The following is a 23,373-nucleotide window of genomic DNA, read 5'->3' as shown; positions in this document are numbered from 1 at the left end:
ATATTGAGGCATCCATTTATTTCGAGGTATCAATTGATTTCGAAGTATCCGTTTATGTCGAGATATCGATTTAGTTTGATATACCGAAACAAATCGGGTTGTCTGTTTATTTCGAGCTATCGATATATTATTCCATGTATCGGTGTACTTCAGATATCGATTCCTTTCGAGATATCGATATATGTCAAGAAATCTCTATATCTCAAGTAATCCATAAATTTCTAGATATTGTATTTTTAGAGATATCTTTATATTACTAGGTACCAATATATTTCAAGATATCGATATATTTCTATACCTCGATTTATCTCGAGAGGTCCGTGAGATTCGAGATATCGATCTATATGGTAAGCTGAAATGCGTCTAGATGTCGATATATTTCGGGATATCTAATCATTTCGATGTAGCTGTCTTTTGGAGGTGTCGATTTATTTCGAAGTTTCGATTTTTTTCATGGTGTCGATTTATTTCGAGGTTGCGATTTATTTCGGGTTGGCGATTTATTTCTGGGTGTGGATTTATTTCGAGGTGTCGATATATTTCGAGGTGACGATATATTTCGACGTTACTTGTCAACTGCATCAGCTTAGAACCTATTTCGTACAGAGTGGTGCGACTGCATACCTCAGAAGGCGACATTGATATCCAGACGATGAATGTAAACGTTTCCGAGAGAAAAGCGTCCAATGTGACGAATTGGCACTACGTCATTATGAAAACAAATGACGGAAACGTGAGGTTTCTGCCACTCAAAGTGCTGCCAACTTTCACCCCACCCCCTCCTCACTCTCCCCAGTCGTGGCGATCAGCTGGTGTGATAGAAATGGACACAGGAAAGTAATAACGTTCCATGAAATCCCATTCTAGGGAGGTTCAAGGGTAAATGTTCCAGACGGTTTATTTGCATTAAGACACGCATACTGGACATCTACAATGTCACATCTGCCAGATCGTTTCTATTGTCAGCAGTGGAAAACAAAACAGCGTACTGAAAAAGCCATAGTGAGACGCGGTTTTTGGTAGACGAAATAATTGGAATACTCTAGGCACTGATAATGATGATCTAATGAGAATTCTGGTATTGTTTTGAAAGATGCATTTAAATATGCATTGAACGTAGCTCCAAATTATTTTGAGAATTATAATTGCGGTATGATGGATCTACATTGGAGATTTGGTAATGCAAAACATTTCGATCTGAGAGTACTTTACGTGATGGAACGGCATTGACCTTGTGTGTCATTAGGGTAAAGTTAATTTGCCGCCATTAACATAAAATTTATCCGCCATTAACATAAAATCTATTTTTCAGCTTACTTCAATAAGGACTCACTTCAGATGATTGGACAACTAAAGAGAACTCAAACCGTTATTTTAATAGTATTCGTAGGTCCAATGCAGCATTTACCGTGGACAGTCCCTGAGTCAAGACTGTCAGTTTTATGTAGGGAGCACTCCTTTAAGAAAGCACTCCGTGTTCAGGCCACAAGTGGCCAATCAGGACCATCCGACCGCCACGTCATTCTCACTGAGGGTGGAGGAGGAGCTGGCTCTCCCACTCGTTGTGGTAGTTTCCTTTGACTGGAGCCGCTACTATTCGGTCGAGTAGTTCCTCAATTGGCATCGCAAGGCTGAGTGCAACCCGAAAAATGGAAACAGCGCATAGCGGCCCGGATGGTCACCCATCCAAGTGCCGACCACGCCCGAAAGTGCTAAACTTCAGTGATCTGACGGGAACCGGTGTATCCACTGCGGCAAGGCCGTTGCCCCTACCACTTTTACATGATATTTTTGATCGTAGATCAGGTCTGATGGCTGGAAAGAATGGACATTTACCATGTTATGCACATTTATATTTTCACTACGTCGACACAGCTGGTCCAATTTCGACCAGCGGTGATGGTAGCCATAATGATCGAGCCAAGCATCCTGTGTACATTGGTTGCACCCAAGTGTGTGGGGATCACAGCATTCGTGACATTTAAATTTGTTACTTCTTTGCTACTATATTCGCAATAAATTTTGCAGACAGTATCCGCATATGACGCTGAATGCACCTACAAAATTATATCATTGTACGACACATGTTTCAGGAGATACGTCATAAAAACTCAGGACAAGGCCAGACGCTGCATAGTACGGACGTGGACGCACAGCTGTAAATAAATGCCTGGTCAACACCAAGCTTTTCCGCTAGTCATCTATAAACATAAAAAATCCCCAATATTGTCCACCAGCATATTTTTGAAAAACCTTTATTTTGTCATCCATTTTTTTTTTCCTGTAAAAATCGTAAAAGCCGCATCATTGTGTTTTTAAAAATCGTTTCCTATTGTCATCTCTTTTTATGTATTTTAAACCATTTATCGCTTGTGTAACCTGTGGCTACAAGTCCATTCCCTTTATGGGGTAATCGAAATAATGAACAACGGAAAAAAGTGTGGGTCAATTTCTTCCTCATTTTTCGGAACTTTTGATAATAGTAAATCGTTGGCTCTTTGAGGGCGTGGTAGGTACATACAAGAGATTAGTGTAAGATTAGAATTTGGGTTAGATACAGTGCCAGGAGGTTCTGTTTCTATCTGGCTAGCTTCAAAGTACTTCACCATCTACTAAGTGATGCGTTTCATTGTGAATGGTGTGGTCTGTGCTAGGTCTACCCTTTACTCCACAATGCTGTTCCTTCGATGCTATTAAAACCAGGATGTTATCAAAATATATGCACAGTGGCAGACTGGAGTCTGCAGAAATATTTCCAGTGGTGGGGAGGGGGGAAGGCGCGTCGGGGCTGGAGTGCATGATTCTGAAACTGGCACTCTGTGTACAAATCAGCTGGTCAGTTACGAGGTGCATCAAGCTACAAGACCCTAACTCTATAAGCGGTACAACTGGTCAAAGCTAAGGTTTAGCAGTATTGTGGAGAATTCTTATCTGGAAGAGTATGAGTATACTGTAACGAATAAAAACTCTTTACTCCAGATTCCAAGGATGGTTAGGGGCGACGGGTGAAAGTGCCCTTTTGCCTATCCTCCCCTCCCCACCTCCTCCCCTCCCCCTCCCCTTCCCCCTCGCGGACGCCAATGGCTGGCCCGTTCATTTTGAGAACATCAGAGTTGCAGTAACCTTTCTGAGAAACTGTTCTAGATGTCCTTGCGCGTCAATCTTACCACTCACAACAGCAGTGGGAATGTCGGTTATCGCTCAAACAACTGGTTTTCGGCTCTTATCAGTTTCCCAGCCTCACTTTAACCTAATTGTTAAAGCCCGTCACAATACCAGTTCTTGTAATAACCGATTTTCAGTATTTTATTTACATTATTTCCTCTTGTAAACGTAGAAATCAAACAAAGATAAAAATTTTTACTTTCTCAGTTTCTTGATAAATGGAATCAAAACGTCAAATACATTTATGATGACCTGCAGCCGTCCAGAACGAAATTAGAATTATATTAATACCGTCAGCTGCTCACGGGTGTCGATATATATCAACGGGGACAGGTGACAATGTGTGCCTGTCTGGGACTCGAACCCGGGATCTCCTGCTTACATGGCAGGCTCTCTGCCCATCTGAGCCACCGAGGGCACAGACGATAGTGTGACTGCAGGTACTATCTCGCGCACGCTTCCCGCGAGACTCACATTCTCACCTTCCATGTCCACGCACTACATTCGTAGTGTCCCACACCAACACATTCATTACTCGTGGAACACATTCTTACCAAGTCCCGTAACAGTTCGGGGAATACTTGTGCATCTTCACAGAAGAAGGTCATGGCTGGTGTTGCCAGAACCATATACTTATATGGATATGGACATGTCTTCCACGAGGAATGAGTGTGTTGGAGTGGGACTCTACGACTGTAGTGTATGGACATTCAAGGTAAGAATGTGAGTCTCGCAGGAGGCGTGCGCGAGATAGTCCCTGCAGTCGAACCATACACTGTGCCCTCGGTGGCCTAGATGCATAGAGCGTCTGTCATTTTAGCAAGAGATCCCGGGTTCGAGTCCCGGTCGTGGCACACATTTTCACTTGTCCACGTTGATATTTATCAACGCCCGTGAGCAACTGACGGTATTAATATAATTCTAATTTCTTTAAATTAAATAGTCCAATAAAACTTTGTCCGCTGTTCGCTGTTTCTCTCAAAATATAGCGAGTACTTCTATACCACAGAAAACTGCCAGTATTATCCTACTGATTTTAGTTTTTAGAACTCTGCTCAAAAATTATATTTAAATCGGTTATCACAGCACTATGCGGGCATTACGTATAATCCAGCGATAAAGAGTGAAAACTGCGGCAGGAGAACTCTCTTTTTCGTTTTAATTTCTCTGTTAACGGCTAAAAGCAGATAACGTAGACACAGGCAGCAGATCAGGCACTTTCTAATTTTATCCCGAACTATGAATGATTTGTAAAATTTTAACTTTTTTCCTTGTATGATGTCGCAAGTCGACCAAATCGACCATTGTGCTTCACTCGTACTGCATATCGTAAAATACTTCCAGGCTTCCAGATGGTGCCATTCTGTGTTACAACTGACGTTCGACAACAGCGAGAAACTGCGTCCATTCTCGCGCACTGCTTGTATAACAGGCACAGTATTGTCTCGGCAATGTTGGACCAATTCACTTGTTGCTCGTTTCTATCAGCAGTGTTATTAAAGTGGCATACATCACTTTTCCCATTTTTTCTGTAATAACGCAGTATTTAAGAGCTATGGAAATCTTACGAATAAAAATTACTCGTCTTTTTTAAAAAAGGTTTATTTGAAAACTAAAAATTTTACTACGACAACTGTGGCTAATTGGTATATCTGTTTTTACGTGGTTATCAGGAAAATATAAAAAGATACTTGTTATAACCGAGAGCAAACAAATACCGAAAGACATCGGTTATTCAGAACTAAAATACCCATGTCGTTTTAACTGATCGGTTTTTCTATCTCTAAACTGCAGTGTCTCCACAGAAAAGTGTGTCGTTCCATCAATGTACATAGCAACGTTGAGATATGTATGTGTTTATGCGCAATATCGGCAAATGGAAACACGAAGAGGTAATAAGCACATGAGCGATAGAATTTATTTCACAGTCAGAAAAGTCGAGTGACAGGCAAGACTGAATCACTGTAATAGAAATTATATGGAAAGCTGTGTAAAGGAAAATTTCCAGTTCTTTCGTGGATTCCAAAATTGAAGCAAATTCCGGGACATCAAGGTGACATAGTCTTATACGGATAGTATTCCATGACTAACGTAATTGGCCCACATACTGTACTGGTATACTGATAATATTACACTACTAAGGTAATTTACCTGAAATAATTTACAAACATGTTACTATAACATTCGCTACTACTCATTACGCTAATTGACCTTCAGCCATTAAGCGCAAGCGCAGATCTCAGTTATGATACGTGCGCCATCCAAAAATTTATCAAGGTGGTAACTCAACACAACTACAAACGATCATTGTGTGCAAAATAAATAGAACACCTCATAAGAAGAACATGACGGGTTTGAATCATTCCCACCGCAAAGGATGAAAAAATCAGGCTTGCACATAAGACCACTTGATAACTAACCAGAAATTCAGATTAGTTGTAGCTTCGGTGACAATCGCCTTTTTTACATTTTCCCCGTAAACTAGATAATTATGAAACGTAACAACTACTCTAAAATATCTGCAGCAACGGACTTGCCGCGGAGGTGGCATCGGTTCACGTGAGATCACCGAAGTTAAGTGCGTTGTCGGGCGTTGAAGGCACTTGGATGGGTGATCATCCAGGCCGCCTCATGATGCCAATCGAGGAGCTACTCGACCCAATAGTAGCGGCTCCGGTCAAAGAAAACCATCATAACGACCGGGAGAACAGTGTGCTGATCCCCGCCCCTCCTGTTCACATCCTCCACAGATGATGACACGGCGGTCGGATGGTGCTGTCCCAGTAGGTCACTCGTGGCCTGAAGACGGAGTACTTATAAAGCAACTACTCTCCAGTGGATGGTCGAACTACTGAGACCTTGATGCCTGGCATCAATAACAGATGGCAGCACAAGAGGTTGGCTTACGCCTACTGCCGAATTTTGCGATCTGTCGTAAGCCTGCGTAAGCACGTGGGGCCTTCCGTCTTAAGTGCAAGCATATCCATTGCGTTTTCTGCCGCGCGACTTGAGTGGAATGTTTCATTATTTCTGAAATATTATAGAAATGTTTTTCGTTGTATATCCTCACCATCGGTACTGAATTTACTGTAAAATTACTTGCTCACTTTTCGGAACTTCCGTTCATAGTAAATCGATACTATTTGAAGCCGTGGTAGACACGAGTCTAGTGTGCTTCACCTTCAGCACCTTCTGTGTCAGTCTCGGTTCCTATGTCCCTGATTTCACAACGAACAGTTCGTTGTCTACTGAGTATACTGTCTGTTGCACGACACTATCCCTCCCACGCTGCTAAATGTAGGTCGTCGGCAAAATATGACTGCAGTGGAACAAGGGCGTCTGCAGAAATTTCCCCAGGAGGTGGTGGTGGCATTGTTAGTGGTGTGTGTGTGTGTGTGTGTGTGTGTGTGTGTGTGCGTGTGTGTGTGTGTGTTTGTGTGGAGGCCATTACTATGAAATTCACACAGTCCAGACCGCCAAGGAAAATAAACCTTGAGATTTGGAAAGGTTGTTGATCTTATACCGCTTATACTGCATATTTCGAAATTCCACCTCTAAGGGGGATACACAGGAAATGAAAGGATTTTTGAAACATTTAGCTATTAAGGTAATTTTGAAGCTAGGCAGACGAAAATTTGTATCTGGTTTCTAGGTCAGAAATAAAGAAATATGTGTTCCAGTATTATTGGGAATTTAACCTCTATGAGGTGAAATAGTAGGTGAACATTTTATCTTGAGATAAAAAATTATGGAAGGACTATGGAAGTATTTTTAAGGCTATATCTACGAAAATTGGTATTTGACTTCAAGGTTACAAATAAGAAAATACGTATTTTCGTGTTTTTGGAAGTTCAACCCCTAAGGGGATGAAATAGAGTGAGCTGGTGCGTTTCTGGCGCCAGTTTCCGTCGATCGATGTTTCGATCTTTGAGTCGCGGTCCAGAGGACACTGCTCGCTAACCGACTGTAGTAGTTCTCTGTGCGGCCCAACATCGGGCTTACCGCGCTTACACTGGACACAGTTGCCAACAAATCGCATGCCATCGCCATATAGGTTGGGCCAAAACATGTGTTCCCGAACTCTGTTCAAGGTCTTGTAGAACCCCAAATGATCCCCTACCGCCGAATCGTGGAAATATCTGAGTGCCATGCTAACTCGTTCCTGTGGAATACAGACCTTCCCTTCACCACGGTTGTCTTCCCCTTTACACAAGACACCCCCCCCCCCCCAACCCCACCCCCCGAAGACCTCGCCATCCGCCAACTGCTGCCGAATCGGTCCCCACCCGGGGTCCTCTCCTGTTTGCCGGCTAAGTCGCAGAAGAAGCCGGGTGTCTCGGAGAGAAGGAAATTGACCCCCAGATCCGGCTCCACGTGGCCCTTGCCTTCCCCAGACTCTGCCGCGAACATACGGACAAGAGCGTCGCCAATTTATTGTCTCTGCCACTAATATGGTGAACCTGGAGATAAGTCTCGTCATCTTAACTTCGGTATGATTTTTAGCGATCTTATTAATCAAAGTTTAAGGGCTGGCACTGGCCAAGTAACTCACGGAGGCTCATTGGTTTCAGTCCAGTTGTATTGCTCACCTGTTCTCCAGATAGGGTTGTGTAGTTTATGTCTCAGAAAATTGTCTGCTCTTGATGTGTGTTGTGTTAGAGATAACTGGCAGCGGTCGACGCTAGCATACTGGGAGCAGAGCACCACGGCGGCAGAGAGATATTTGAGGCCATGTCCTCTCCTTTACATCTTGGGGTATGTTGTCACTTTTGCGTGATTCCATCTTTCCGGTGCTGAACTATAGCATCCAAAGTTCAATTGCATTGCCATGTTGAGTATATTTCCATGTCATTCTCTGCCTCGTGGATCTCTTGTATTGATTTGAATCCTTGGTCTGCTCGCGTCTATCGCCAATTCACACGAAATATTGAAGCAACCTTATTTTAAGGGTATTGTCATATAGTCATGTTCTAGTTGTAATCATTCTAAGAATATTGTTGATTAATCAACTGAGTAAGTAAATTTGAAGGTCCGTTTAGTCAAAATTAAAGGACCCCCTTAATTGTTTTAGTCATTTTTATACAGTTTTGTTTAGGAAAGTTGGCAAGCCGAACGTTAAATATCTGTATTCTTACGCTTAATCTGTTTCTCCCCTGATTGCAAGTAGTGAGAGTTCTGCTATGAATTTTATGGACATTTGTGCTATTTAAGTAAAGCTTTACCTAAGTATATATACCTAGTCATATTCAAATTTCAAGTTTTACGGGTCTCGTTCCACTTAACGAAATTTATTTATTATTTGTCCAACTGATCTGGCCTTGTGATTTTATAATGCTTTTGATTGTAATAAAATATGTAGCAACTACAACGGATTACTATTGTGATTTTGGTGTGTCACTACCATACCCCATATCACAGAGGATGAAATGTTTCATGAAATATATGAAAACCTGTTTTTGATACATTCAACGATTAAGAGGGTGGAATATAGGATGTTATGTTTTATGAAAGTATTTCAGTGCGAAAGAGTTTTTAAAGCGAAATCTATGAATATTGTGTTATAGAAAACTACGTGTTTCACTGTTTTTGGAACTACAACCTCCAAGAAGGTGCAATAGGGGCACAGGTTTCACTGACCCATAGCCTTCCAGCCCAACCTGCAAAGTATACGGACTTGAAATTTGATGAAGGTGTAAATCTTACGCTGAAAGCATCATTTAAGAAGAGATTGTTCGAAATTTCACTCCTATGGGGGTGAAACATGGGTTGAAAGTCTTTTTTTTAAATATGTCCCTATGTCCCTATTGAAGCTATAACTACAAAACTACGAAAATTGACATTTGGTGTCTCAGTCAGATACAAAAAAGAAACAGGTTTTTAGCATTTTCCGAAATTCTTCCATTGGGGGATAAAATAATTAGTGAAGATTTTTTGAAAATAAATCATTATTAAAGAACTACTGAAGCATTTTTATAGCTACATCTATGAAAATAGGTATTTGACATCTCGGTTGGATGTAAAAAAAAATGTGTTTCGTTGATTTTGGAAATTTAACTCACTAATAGAGTGAAATAGGGGATGTAATGTTTTATGAAATATTTCACTATGAAAGCATTTTTAGAATTAAATGGATGAAGATTTGAATTTGGCTCCTCGGCTCTAAATAGAAGAATACGTGTTTAATTGTTTTTGAAAACCCAACCCCTAAAGGGTGTGAGATGTTTCAGAAAATGGTTCATTATGAAAGGATTGCTAAATATATCTGACAATTCGTATTCGGCTAATATGTTACAATTTTTAAAAACTACGTGTTTTTCTGGTTTTGGAACTTCGAGCATAAGGGGATGAAAATTTTAATGAAATATTTATTGCGTTATATTAAAATATTTTAAATCTGCATCTATGAAAACCGGTATTTCACTTCTCAATTAGATATAAAGAAATATGCGTTAGGGAATGAAAGACTGTACGGAGATATCACCACAAGAATACAAACGGCTTGATTAACAAAAACCTTGGACTCCAGCTGTCAGCATTGCTTTTTGATCATTCAGTAAAAGACCATGCTTCAACGGCGCTAAGTTTAGAAAGTTTAGAAAGTGTTGCAGTTTATAAAAGACATAAAAAAACGATTAAAGAAAAAAATTCTTTGCAGACCATGAACGGTCTACGCAAGTAAAGAAGCGGATGATAAGCTAGCTCTTTATGCAAATGAGTTGGTCACTTTAAGTTCCGAGACATGTCATGCAGCAGGAACGGAATCCTATAGTTGCTACGATTGGCTAAAGGAAAAGTTTTGCAGAATCACTCGAAATCACTTCTGCAAGTGGCTAAGAATCTCGTAATGAATAAAAATTCTGTACTGAGAATTCCAAGGTGGGAGAGGCGAGATTCCTCCCCCCCCCCTTCCCCCTCCTCACAATGCTATCCTTCTTTACCTACAGCAAAAAATAAATAAATAAATTAATAAATAAAACTAGAGAAATTTCTACTGTGAAACTATTTGCATACAAGAGAACGGCCCTTGAAATTTAACTCTTCAAAGTTTTAAGCCCTGCTCATTCCGGATATTGATTAGAAAGTGTTAATCCACATGTGAAACCTGAGTATATAATCCCTGTGACATTTGATCAACGGTGTTCCATAAGGACAGGTTCTCATTCAAAACGTTCGAAAATTCAATTTCTTTGTAGTTGCATTTTTTAAAGGTGTACTTGTCTAGACTCTTGGAACAGAAAGTTTTTTTTTAATCCGTGCTTTACAAAAGTTTCTACAGTCCATTGTTTGAAGCAGTGTCACGGCTGCCATGAGCCGCGCGGGGTACCCGCCATGTGTCCAACGCCTTGTCACGGTTCGCGCGGCTCCCCCTGTTGGAGGTTCGAGTCCTCCCTCGGGCATGGTTGTGTGTGTGTTGTCCTTAGCATAAGTTACTGTAAGTAGTGTGTAAACATAGGGACTGATGGTTCAAATGGCTCTGAGCACTTTGGGACTTAACATCTGAGGTCATCAGTTTCCTAGAACTTAGAACGACTTAAACCTAACTAAATTAAGGACATCACACACACCCATGCTCGAGGCAGGATTTGAACCTGCGACCGTAGCGGTCGCGTGGCTCCCGACTGAAGTGCCTACAACCGCTCGGCCACATCGGCCGGTCTATCATGTATTCTAGAAGAGCTGTACGGTCGTCAGTGGCGCCTGTTCTTTCTAGAACAGTTACTATCTTCATATCTATGGTTAAACGTCACCCAGCCATTGACCTTCGTCTGTGCGAATGCGCACAGGCTACCGGAAATCTTACGGGAATCGTCACCTTAGTGTGAGCCAGTAATGAGTGGATGGACAAATACCTATTAAGTACATTACGTAATCGGATTGTGGGCGGTTCGGGGTGTGAGTCTCACGGGAAGCGTGCGAGGGATAAATTCCTGCAGTCGTGCTGTTCATTTGTGCCCTCGATAGCTCAGATGGATTGAGCGTCTGCCTTGTAAGCAGGAGATCCTGGGTTCGAGTCCCAGTAGCGGCACACTTTTCAGCTGTCCCCATCGAAGTATATCAACAACACCTGTCGGCAGCTGAGGGTTTCAATTAATTATCAGTTGTGTAGGTGATTCGATGAACCCTTTGCCAGGCACTTAAATGTGTTTTGCAGGGTATCCATATAGATGTAGATGATAACTCGTCCCGTGTCGCACGTGCTCAAAATGATTCATACTGCAGAATGCATGCAAACATACTCACCGAAAATACGGACGAATATCAAGTGCAGGCTGCCGAGTGCTGCATATCCAGCTTTGACAGATCGGCTTTTCCTGCCAAGAAGAACAGGAAGTTGCTGTCTAGGAACAATCAGAGGTAGAGGAAGGGTTGATAAATACTCCTTGACTTGCAGACTAAACGTAAATAACGAAAATACATTTTTGGTAAAAATTGGTCAAAACATAATCGGTTGCCCTCCGTATTGGATTAGCTGTTTTGAATATTGAAAATCTGACTTCAGATTCGTTTTCAGCGACATTAAAAATATATATGTAACACTCAGTTCATGCAAATCGAAGTAATAATATAACTAAATGTTTTCCCTAAACTTTGAACATATTTTTTTCGGGTAACTATTTTCTCAGAACGGCATGCAGCATAAATTAAAAGTGGTTCGTTCTCTTAACATCTACCTCTGACCCCTAAAAGTAAACACTTTTCTTAGGAACTTATAGCTATAATATGACATTTGTTAATATTAACTAATTTTTGTGTAGGCATAAGGAGTGAAACAAACCCTCAAAAATCGAACTCAAAGTTCGAATTAGCACTGTATCGTTAAATTTAAGGTTGTTTCATTGCGGTTAGGTATACGCTCCCATAAATTTTATGTTTTATCGACTGATGTTATCCATTTTCAATTTCAGAGGAATAATGTAGTATCAACTGATGTTACCCATTTTTGAATTCAGGTAACATATGAGGTGCCACACTGCACGCGCTCTGCGTACTCCAGTCTCGCAGGCCCTTGATCAAATCATAATTACGGGCGCCATTTTTTATTGAAAATCTAAAATTAAGCTCATAGTATTATCACTCGTAATTCCCAAACAGATCTTTCGAATGTATTTTCATTGTCTCAAAAAGAATTTCAAATGTACCCTTTTTTGCTCATTTGTATGAGAACCTGGCCGTAACGCCGGAATATAGTCACGAGATTTTTTTTCAGAGACGCTGTACGTTCGCGAGAAGACTTTCGTTCTGCGCGTGTCGAAGGACATTCCTCAGATATTACTGTGTGTGTGCTACTCAGTCGTGCCATTTAAGTGTACATCTTTGCATAGTTTTCCTTTCACGATGTAAACAGTGTTCCGCTCAGTTGCTAACTGGCCAGTGAGTGGTTCCGAAGGTATCGGATGTGCGGTGCGTTCGGTCTGCTAGGACAACAGCAGACTAGCGTGGTGCGATGGCAGAAGCAGACACTGAGGGAGCTAGCTGCTGGGACGCCAGCGAACAATTTATGCCAAGTAAGACGAAGAGGACTATTCCTATATTACGAGCCGTCTCAAAAGTGTTAACCATTGGTAAATCTTGCTGTTGAGTCTGACAAAACTGGCAGTTTTGCCTAGAGATACATTAGAGAGAGCTACAGGAAATCCCTCCACCCCCCTCAATGAATTTTTGGTTGTGATGACAGGCCGATTGGTAGTGTAGCCCGAGATCTAAGTTAGGTTGGAAGGTGGTAATTTGATTGAGAGTTGTTTACGCCAACGATTATGAATGCCGACTAAACGTTGTGCGAGCAGATTGCCCTGTAGCGTAGCCTAGCGTTTCCGTCCGCGCCACATTTAACACACTTTCTCTAACTGTGTACAAAAGTCTCACAACAGCCACGATAACTACGTTTCTGGTGGGGGGAGGGTAGAGTCCACTATGTAACTTTCACTGCAAATTTTAGTAACCGCATAAACTAACCGAAATAGAAGCGTAATTTTAACTATATTTCCTTTTGTGGGAAAATAATGGTTCTCCTCTTTCGGCAGCACCTGTAATATGTAGGCGACTTATTAGTTTTTTTTAACTCTGAATCATGATCTCAATAGACGCAGTGCTTTTTTTACGTTACTTGATTTGTGGTCTATAGTAAACAATGCAACGAATTGGTAAATTCTTTGAAGTTTGACGTGTGTTACATAGACGACGTCTGCAATGTTCGTAAGGCCAAGTTTGCATATATTCGGTGTCTGTTTTTTTGGCCATGTACTGTATAATTAAAGGGAGGAGGATTATGTTCAAGGAGCAGTGCATTAGCAGTCTATGGAGAAATTGAGAATTTGGATCTAAAGAACGGCATGCTCGGGCAGTTCGTGCTATTCTGTTGACCACTGTGTAATTCGGACACAGTGATCATTGCCTCTCCCTCGTAACCAGGGGACTCGGGTGCTAATCCTGGTCTGGCACAAATTTTCAACCGTGCCCATTGACTAAAGTCTGTGCCCATTGTCAGCTAATGTCATTGTTTCGGTGTTAAATTGTATTTTGTTCACGATACGTAGTTTGGCTTTTTCATGGATAACAGCTTTGAAAAGCGTACAGGTTATATTGATATTTGCTCGTCGTTAGTCCAAGGCAACTATAGCGATTTATAAACACAGTTGTAGTTCGTATTAAGCCTACATACGTAATTGTGTCCTGTGTTTCTTTACCAAGAACTACTTCGTAAGTAATTCCCTGTAGTGGTATTTTGTTTTAGTATTTTGTTTAAATATTTATAGACTGCAGGCTTGTATGAAATATGAAACACATGTCCGAAGTTCCTGTTGATACTGCAGATACTGTTTCATCCGTACTAGGGGCCAAAACATTTCATCTAATACAGAAGGACACAATTTGTCTCGAGATTTAGCAATTTTTCGTAATAGAGGCCTTGCTTCGATATATTTTTCTCTAATTCTTGTTTGGTTTTAATCTTAAAACACACTAACTCTTCCACCACTTATTCGATATGTGGTTTTATCCATTTCGTAGCCTAGAGTTCCTAAACGGTCGATAATATTAATGATTTCCTTTCTCAATTATATTTTCTGTAAATCTCCTGTTTATGATTATTGCTAACATGTTTCACGTTCTCACTTTTATTATTTTTATTTTTCTAGTTTTGTGCCTTGTAGCCAAATTTTCTTTGAATCTGGTTTTTAATTCTGAAATAGTAACAGTTGAAGGTCAAGAGAAGATTGCGGTCTATTTGAGGAGAGTGGCTTGAAGATTTTTTATAACAGACGTATACAGGTCATGGGGATACATTTACTTCGAGTGTGATGTAGCCCATTCTCTTGTCATGATCTCGGCTGTATCGTAGCACATTGTCTCGGTTAGGTTGGAGATTTCTGTTGAGAGTTGCCGAAGTCAACGAAAGTGATTACAAAGTAAAGACTGTGCTAACAGAACGATCTGTAGCGTAGTCCAACACGTTCTTTCTGTCCTTTTAAAGCCTCTTTTAATTAAAAATAACTAAAGCTGCAAGATACAATCACAAAAACTGTATTACGTAATAGAGTAATCCCAGACTATTGTTGTGTAAGTTGTGTGCGTACACTATTTTTTTTGTCAGTGAATATACATTTTTTTACTCATTTGCTGGGTTTCAATTTTCCCCGTTTTCTGGCAAAAAACCTTTTCCTGTGAAGGGCCCATTAGCTTGTCGGTTATATTTGTGACTTTCTCGACGATCAGTAATTTCCTGATAGTCCATCCACCGGCGTCATTGTTAACATCGGATATAGATTTTAGTATTAGGAAGGCTAATATGAAGCTAATGCATAAGTAGGTCTAATGATTAATAAAAATAGGAATGCGGGTAAGCTACTACAAACAGCATAGTGAACGCATTGTTGTGGCCAAGATAGCCACGAATCCCACGCCTACCAAAGCCGTAAAAGTAGTCCGCAGATGATGAAGAAATTGATGAAATGTGTGATGAGATAAAGGAAATCATTCGGATAGTGATGGGAGATGAAAATTTAATATTAATGGGTGACTGGAATTCGACAGTAGGAAATGGAAGAAAAGGAAACGTAGTAGGTGAATATGGAATGGGGGTAAAAAATGAAAGAGGAAGCCGCCTGGTAGGTTTTTGCCCAGAGCATAACTTAATCATAGCTAACACTTGGTTCAAAAATCATGAAAGAAGATTGTATACGTGGAAGAGACCTGGAGATACTGCAATATTTCATATATATTATATAATGGTAAGACAGAGATTTAGGAACCAGATTTTAAATTGTAAGACATTTCCAGGGGCAAATGTGGACTCTGATCACAATATATTGATTATGAACTGTAGATTAAACTGAAGAAACTGGAAAAAGGTGGGAATTTAAGGAGATGGGACCTGAAAGAACTGACAGAATCAGAAGTTGTAGAGTGTTTCAGGAAGATCATTAGGGAACGATCTACGGGAATGGGGGAAAGTAATACAGTGTGATGAGGGATCTGAGTGGTGTACTGTCAAGGGGGAGGGGGTTCCTCAGGGATCAGTGTTGGGGCCGCTCCAGATCCTTATTTATATAAATGATATGCCCTCAAGTATTATGGGTAACTCTAAAATATTTCTGTTTGCTGATGACACTAGCTTGGTAGTAAAGGATGTTGGGTGCAACATTGACTCCGTTTCAAGTAGTGCAGTACATGACCTCAGTCCATGGCTTGTAGAAAATAAACTAACGTTAAATCACAGTAAGCTTCAGTTTTTACATTTTCTAACACACAATTCAACAAAACCTGACGTTTTAATTTTACAGCATGGGCATATGATTGGTGAAACTGAACGGTTCACATTCCTAGGTGTTCAAATAAATAGTAAGATGTCGTGGAAAGCCCACGTTCAGGATCTTGTTCAAAGACTTAATACTGCCATTTTCACTATTGGAACGGTGCCGAAAGTGAGTGATACTTCGACAAGTAAATTAGTCTACTTTGCTTATTTCCATTCACTTATGTCGTATGGTATTATGTTTTTGGGGTAACTCTTCCCATTCTAGATGGATATTTTTGGCTCAGAAACTGGAGGTTCGGGCAAAAAGTGGTGTGAGTTCACGAACCTCTTGTCGACTTCTGTTCAGGGAGTCTGGGTATTTTGACCTTGGCCTCTCAATATGTATATTCCTTATTGTCGTTTCTTGTTACCGATATTAGTTTATTTCCAACAATAAGCAGCTTTCACTCGGTTAATACTCGGGAGAAATCAAACCTCCATTTGGATCGGACTTCCTTAACTCTTGTGCAAAAATGTGTGAGTATACTGCTGCATCCATTTACAATAAGCTGCCACTCGAATTCAAAAATCTTAGCTGTAATCCACGCGCTTTCAAATCGAAACTGGAGTGTTTCCTCATGGGTCACTCCTTTTATTCTGTCGAGGAGTTAATTGAAAAATTAAGCTCATTCTCATTGTACTGCTGATAGCGTTTGCTTAAACTTATGGACTGATTTTCTCTCAGGTTCATGAACATGTATTTCTATCTGTTATTACTTTTTTGTTGTAAGTTCATGTGTCGCCCTAACCGCCAGCTGCTTCACGTCTGCTGTGCAGCGAGCTACCTTAATTTAAGTATTAACTCTATTTTTCTTACTTGTCACTTCTTCTTCCGTGTGTTTTTGCTTTTAGGAAGCTTTAATTGTCGAGTGCTAGTAATAGTGTTACATAGATTTCGTGTTTGTTTTGAATACAGTGAGAGAGAGTCCTTGTAGTCAGCCATAGTGCCAGTAGTGCTAGTGTTTGTTTTGAATACAGTCCAGAGACAGGTAGTGCTATTTTCATTGTTTTCCACAAGAAGTGGTTAGCAATCACAGTTTAGTCAGTAATCAATCGCCTTTAGTGAATTAGCAGTCTACTTAAAAGTTGATTAAGTCTCTTCGGTAAATTGATTCCTTAGGATGGATAGGATGTGTGACTGCTGTGTACGGACGCTGGCCACTCTTCGCGAACAGCTGAGCGTGTTGATGGCCGCGGTCAGCCGTCATCAGGCTGCTGCCTCGGAGTGTAGCGGCAGTGGGGAGTCTGGTGCGTCGCATGGTGCACCCCAGGTATTAGATGCTTCACCCACTGTCCCTGCTGTCGAGAGATCTTCGCGGGTACCGGGCGCGGTTGGGCCACCCTCTCCCCAAGGGGAGTGGCGGGTTCAGTGGCGTTCGCGGCGCACGAGGCGGAGGGTCAATGTGGAGGCTGGCCGTGTGGCATCGCCCGCTCTGCCTGTGAATGGACATGTGGCTGCTCCTTCAGCAAGGTCCGAGCAGGCACACGGGGGGAGGGGTTTATTAGTTATTGGGAGCTCCAACGTTAGGCTAGTGATGGAGCCCCTTAGGGAAATGTTATAGTTCTGGGAGGAGATTTTAATTTTGCTGGATATAGACTGGGAGACTCAAACGTTCATAACGGGTGGCAGGGACAAAGAATCCATTGAAATATTTTTAAGTGCTTTATCTGAATACTACCTTGAGCAGTTAAACAGAGAACCGACTCGTGGCGATAATATATTAGACCTTCTGGTGACAAACAGACCCGAACTATTTGAATCAGTTAATGCAGAACAGGGAATCAGCGATCATAAAGCGGTTACTGCATCGACGATTTCAGCCGTAAATAGAAATATTAAAAAGGTAATAAGATTTTTCTGTTTAGCAAAAGTGACAAAAAGCAGATTACAGAGTACCTGACGGCTCAACACAAAAGTTTTGTCTCAAGTACAGATAGTGTTGAGGGTCAGTGGACAAAGTTCAAAACCATCGAACAATATGCGTTAGATGAGTATGTGCCAAGGAAGATCGTAAGAAATGGAAAAGAGCCACCGTGGTACAACAACCGAGTTAGAAAACTGCTGCGGAAGCAAAGGGAACTTCACAGCAAACATAAACATAGCCAAAGCCTTGCAGACAAACAAAAATTACGCGAAGCGAAATGTAGTGTAAGGAGGGCTATGCGAGAGGCTTTCAATGAATTCGAAAGTAAAGTTCTATGTACTGACTTGGCAGAAAATCCTAAGAAATTTTGGTCCTATGTCAAAGCGGTAGGTGGATCAAAACAAAATGTCCAGACACTCTGTGACCAAAATGGTACTGAAACAGAGGATGACAGACTAAAGGCCGAAATACTAAATGTCTTCTTCCAAAGCTGTTTCACAGAGGAAGACTGCACTGTGCTTCCTTCTCTTGAAGTCGCACAGTTGACAAAATGGTAGATATCGAAATAGACGACAGAGGGATAGAGAAACAATTAAAATCGCTCAAAAGAGGAAAGGCCTCTGGTCCTGATGGGATACCAGTTTGATTTTACACAGAATACGCGAAGGAACTTGCCCCCTTCTTGCAGCGGTGTACCGTAGGTCTCTAGAATAGCGAAGCGTTCCAAAGGATTGGAAAAGGGCACAGGTCATCCCCGTTTTCAAGAAGGGACGTCGAACGGATGTGCAGAACTATAGACCTATATCTCTAACGTCGATCAGTTGTAGAATTTTGGAACACGTATTATGTTCGAGTATAATGCCTTTTCTGGAGACTAGAAATCTACTCTGTAGGAATCAGCATGGGTTTCGAAAAAGACGGCCGTGTGAAACCCAGCTCGCGCTATTCGTCCACGAGACTCAGAGGGCCTTAGACACGGGTTCACAAGTAGATGCCGTGTTTCTTGACTTCCGCAAGGCGTTTGACACAGTTCCCCACAGTCGTTTAATGAACAAAGTAAGAGCATACGGACTATCAGATCAGTTGTGTGCTTGGATCGAGGAGTTCCTAGATAACAGAACGCTGCATGTCATTCTCAATGGAGAGAAGTCTTCCGAAGTAAGAGTGATTTCAGGTGTGCCGCAGGGGAGTGTCATAGGACCGTTGCTATTCACAATATTCATAAATGACCTGGTGGATGACATCGGAAAGTCTCTGAGGCTTTTTGCAGATGATGCTGTGGTGTATCGAGAGGTTGCAACAATGGAAAATTGTACTGATATGCAGGAGGATCTGCAGCGAACTGACGCATGGTGCACGGAATGGCAATTGAATCTCAATGTAGACAAGTGTAATGTGATGCGAATGTATAGAAAGATAGGTCCCTTATCATTTAGCTACAAAATAGCAGGTCAGCAACTGGAAGCAGTTAATTCCATAAATTATCTGGGAGTACGCATTAGGAGTGATTTAAAATGGAATGTTCATATAAAGTTGATCGTCGGTAAAGCAGATGCCAGACTGAGATTCATTGGAAGAATCCTAAGGAAATGCAATCCGACAACAAAGGAAGTAGGTTACAGTACGCTTGTTCGCCCACTGCTTGAATACTGCTCAGCAGTGTGGGATCCACACCAGATAGGTTTGATAGAAGAGATAGAGAAGATCCAACGGAGAGCAGCGCGCTTCGTTGCAGGATCATTTAGTAATCGCGAAAGCGTTACGGAGATGATAGATAACCTACAGTGGAAGACTCTGCAGGAGAGACGCTCCGTAGCTTTGCATGGGCTTTTGTTGAAGTTTCGAGAACATACCTTCACCGAAGAGTCAAACAGTGTATTGCTCCCTCCTACTTATATTTCGCGAAGAGACCACGAGGATAAAATCAGAGAGATTAGAGCCCACACAGAAGCATACCGAGAATCCTTCTTTCCACGTACAATACGAGACTGGAATAGAAGGGAGAACGGATAGAGGTACTCAGGGTACCCTCCGCCACACACCGTTAGGCGGCTTGCGGAGTACGGATGTAGATGTAGATACTGACACGTTCCATGACCTTGAAGATTTGCTCCTCAATTTGGGCCTACGGAACTTGACATGCGCAGAGAAAGAGGGTAACAGAAGATATATTGAATTTAATTTATGAAAGGAGAAAATTCAAAAATGCAGTAAATTAAGCCGGCAAAAAGAAATACTAATGTCTCAAAATGAGATCGACAGGAAGTGCAAAATGGCTAAGCAGGGATATCTAGAGGACAAACGTAAGGATGTAGAGGCGCATATCACTAGGTGTAAGATAGATACTGCGTACAGGAAAATTAAAGAGACCTTTAGAGAAACGAGATTCACTTGTATGCATATCAAGAGCTCAGATGGAAACCCTGTTATCAGCAAAGAAGGGAATGCAGAAAGGTGGAAGGTGTATATAGAGGATCTATACAAGGGCAGTGTACTTCAGGACAATATAATGGAAATGGAAGAGGATGTAGATGAAGATGAAATGGGAGATGACATACTGCGTGAAGAGTTTGACAGAGCACTGAAAGACCTTAATCGAAACAAGATCCCGGGAGTAGGCAACATTCCATTAGAACTACTGACGGCCTTGGGAGACCCAACTCTGACAGAACGTTACCGTCTGATGAGCGAGATGCATGAGACAGCCGAAATACCGTCAGACTTCAAGAAGAATGAAATAATTCCAATTTCAAAGAAAGCAGGTGTTGACAGATGTGAAAATTAGCGAACTATCAGTTTAATAAGTCACAGCTGCAAAATACTAACGCAAATTCTTTACAGACGAATGGAAAAAATGGTAGAAGCCGACCTCAGGGAAGACCAGTTAGGATTCCGTAGAAATACTGGATCATGTGAGGCAATACTGACCCTACGACTTACCTTATTAAGTAGATTAAGGAAAGGCAAACCTACGTTTCTAACATTTGTAGACTTAGAGAAATCTTTTGACAATGTTGACTGGAATACTCTCTTTCAAATTCTGAAGGTGGCAGGGGTAAAATACAGGGAGCGAATTCAATTTACAATTTGTACAGAAAGCAGGTGGCAGTTATAAGAGTCAAGGGATATGAAATTGAAGCAGTGGTTGGGAAGGGAATGAGACAGGGTTGTAGACTATCCCCAGTGTTATTCAATCTGTTTATTGAGCAAGCAGTAAAGGAAACAAAAGAAAAATTCTGAGTAGAAATTAAAATCCATGGATAAGAAACTAAAACCTTGAGGTTTGCCGATGACTTTGTAATTCAGAGACAGCAAAGAACCTAGAAGAGTAGCTGAACAGAATGAAGTGTCCTGAAGGGATGATATAAGATCAGCATCAATAAAAGCAAAACGAGGATAATGGAATGTAGTCGAATTAAGGTGGGTGATGCTGAGGGAATTAGATTAGGAAATGAGACATTTAAAGTAGTAAAGGAGTTTTGCTATTTAGGGAGCAAAATAACTGATGACGGTCGAAGTAGAGAGGATATAAAATGTAGACTGTCAATGGTAAGAAAAGTGTTTCTAAAGAAGAAAAATTTGCTAACATCGAGTATAGCTTTAGGTATCAGGAAGTCTTTTCTCCGAGTATTTGTATGCAGTGTAGCCACGTATGGAGGTGAATAATGGACAATAAATAGTTTGAACATGAAGAGAATAGAAGCTTTCGAAATGTGGTGCTACAGAAGAATGCTGAAGATTAGATGGGTAGATCACATAACTAATGTGGAGGTATTGAATAGGATACGGGAGAAGAGAACTTTGTGGCACAACTTGAGTAGAAGATGGGGTCGGATAGTAGGACACGTTCTGAGGCATTAAGGGATCACGAATTTAATATTGGAGGGCAGCGTGGAGGGTAAAAATCGAGGAGGGAGTCCAGGAGATGAATACACTAAGCAGATTCACAAGGATGTAGGTTGCAGTGGGTACTGGGAGATGAAGCTTCCAGACGATACAGTAGCATGGAGAGCTGCATCAAACCAGTCTGTGGACTGAAGACAACAACAACAACAACAACAAGGTATTTGTGTGATGTGTAACCTTCAACAGAAGTGGGGCAGACAAGAGGATTAGATTATATGTACTTTCCATTGAAATTGATCCATAATGGGGAGATACTCAATGGGAAAATAATATGCTAATTTACTATCCACAGACCGCAAATGGACTGATCATGAACGAGGAATGAAAATTTAGTCACACTTCTGATTGTACACGTATTATTTGACCCCCCCCCCCCCTCTCTCTCTCTCTCTCTCTCTCTCTCTCTCTCTCTCTCTCTCTCTCTCTCTCTCTCTAACACACACACACACACACACACACACTCTCTCAATCGCGCGCGCGCGCTAGTTCTAATAAATAATTCAATTCATTAATGGTGTCGGAAGAGATGGTTAGCAAGAAATCCTTTAGGCTCCTCCTAAACTGAAATCTGTCAGTAGTAAAGCTTTTTGTGGCTGCCGGCAAGTTATTGAAAACATCGTTCTCCTTAATGATGGAGACTTTCTTGCACCAAAGTAATTAACTTACCAATTTTTGTGGAGATTATTCACTTCTAGTTATGACTTCATGAAATGAGCTGTTGATTTGAAAATATTCATTTGTTTTTAAATACAATATTCACGGGGAGAACGTATCTTCCATCTCCACCATGTTAACTGATCTATTTATATGATCCTTATTCTAAGTTGTGTTATATTAACGGTAAAACACAAAACATTACTTACATGCATTTCCACTGTTTTCCAACAAGCTAACAATTTTTCATGAATAATATATTAATACTGAAATTTTTAGAAAAATTTTGAAAGAGAGGTTTTGCAGGCAAATTTCAAAAATAAAAAGACCATAGTGTTCATTATAATACAACTTCTCCATGGTTTTTAATTCCTACTCCGAAGTTTTCTTTTGTTTTCTTTACTGCTTGCTCAGCAAACAGATTGAATAACATCGGAGATAGGCTACAACCCTGTCTCACTCCCTTCCCAACCACTGCTTCCCTTTCATATCCCTCGACTCTTCATGCCCTCGAGTAAGAAAACTGACCGTTAGAATTCCATGGTTCTGGGATAAATGGTTTGAGAGGAAAGGTACATTTAGTTAGAAAAGTTACGGAAAATTTAAAGTTGCATTGCACTTAACGTCGTACATGCACTCATTTAAATTCATAGTTTCTTTCACTTTCCAATAGTATGCATGCTGTACAAAAACATAACATTTGTTTCATGATATTTACTTTTTTATTTCTTGCAAGTCTTCTAGAACTTCTCTCGAAAACTTTGTGGGTAGATCTTGGCATTTGTTTTGTTCAGAAACGTTATTACTGTAGCAAACAACTGACTACGAGACAAGAAAAAATGTATTCAATAGGTGAAAACTCAAAAACTACGGGTAAAATGTCCCTAGGCTTATCATGTCTTACATAGCAAGCTGCCATTTAAACCGACATTTTAGTACCTTCAAATAAGGATTTGGAATAAAATACTTTCATATTCGCACTAAGTGTAA

At 40.9% G+C, this 23,373-nt stretch overlaps 1 non-coding gene across 1 annotated transcript; it reads left to right on the top strand.

The window, feature by feature from the left end:
* Positions 1-11,116: 11,116 nt before the first annotated feature.
* Positions 11,117-11,191, top strand: Trnat-ugu (transfer RNA threonine (anticodon UGU)). Its single transcript has one exon. It is a non-coding gene; the product is annotated as a tRNA-Thr (tRNA).
* Positions 11,192-23,373: the final 12,182 nt, after the last annotated feature.

The sequence above is a fragment of the Schistocerca gregaria genome, unplaced genomic scaffold (genome assembly GCF_023897955.1).
Source record: "Schistocerca gregaria isolate iqSchGreg1 unplaced genomic scaffold, iqSchGreg1.2 ptg000213l, whole genome shotgun sequence".
NCBI lineage: Eukaryota > Metazoa > Arthropoda > Insecta > Orthoptera > Acrididae > Schistocerca > Schistocerca gregaria.
Note: the sequence above shows the minus strand (reverse complement) of the source record. Positions and strands in the feature narration are given on the sequence as shown.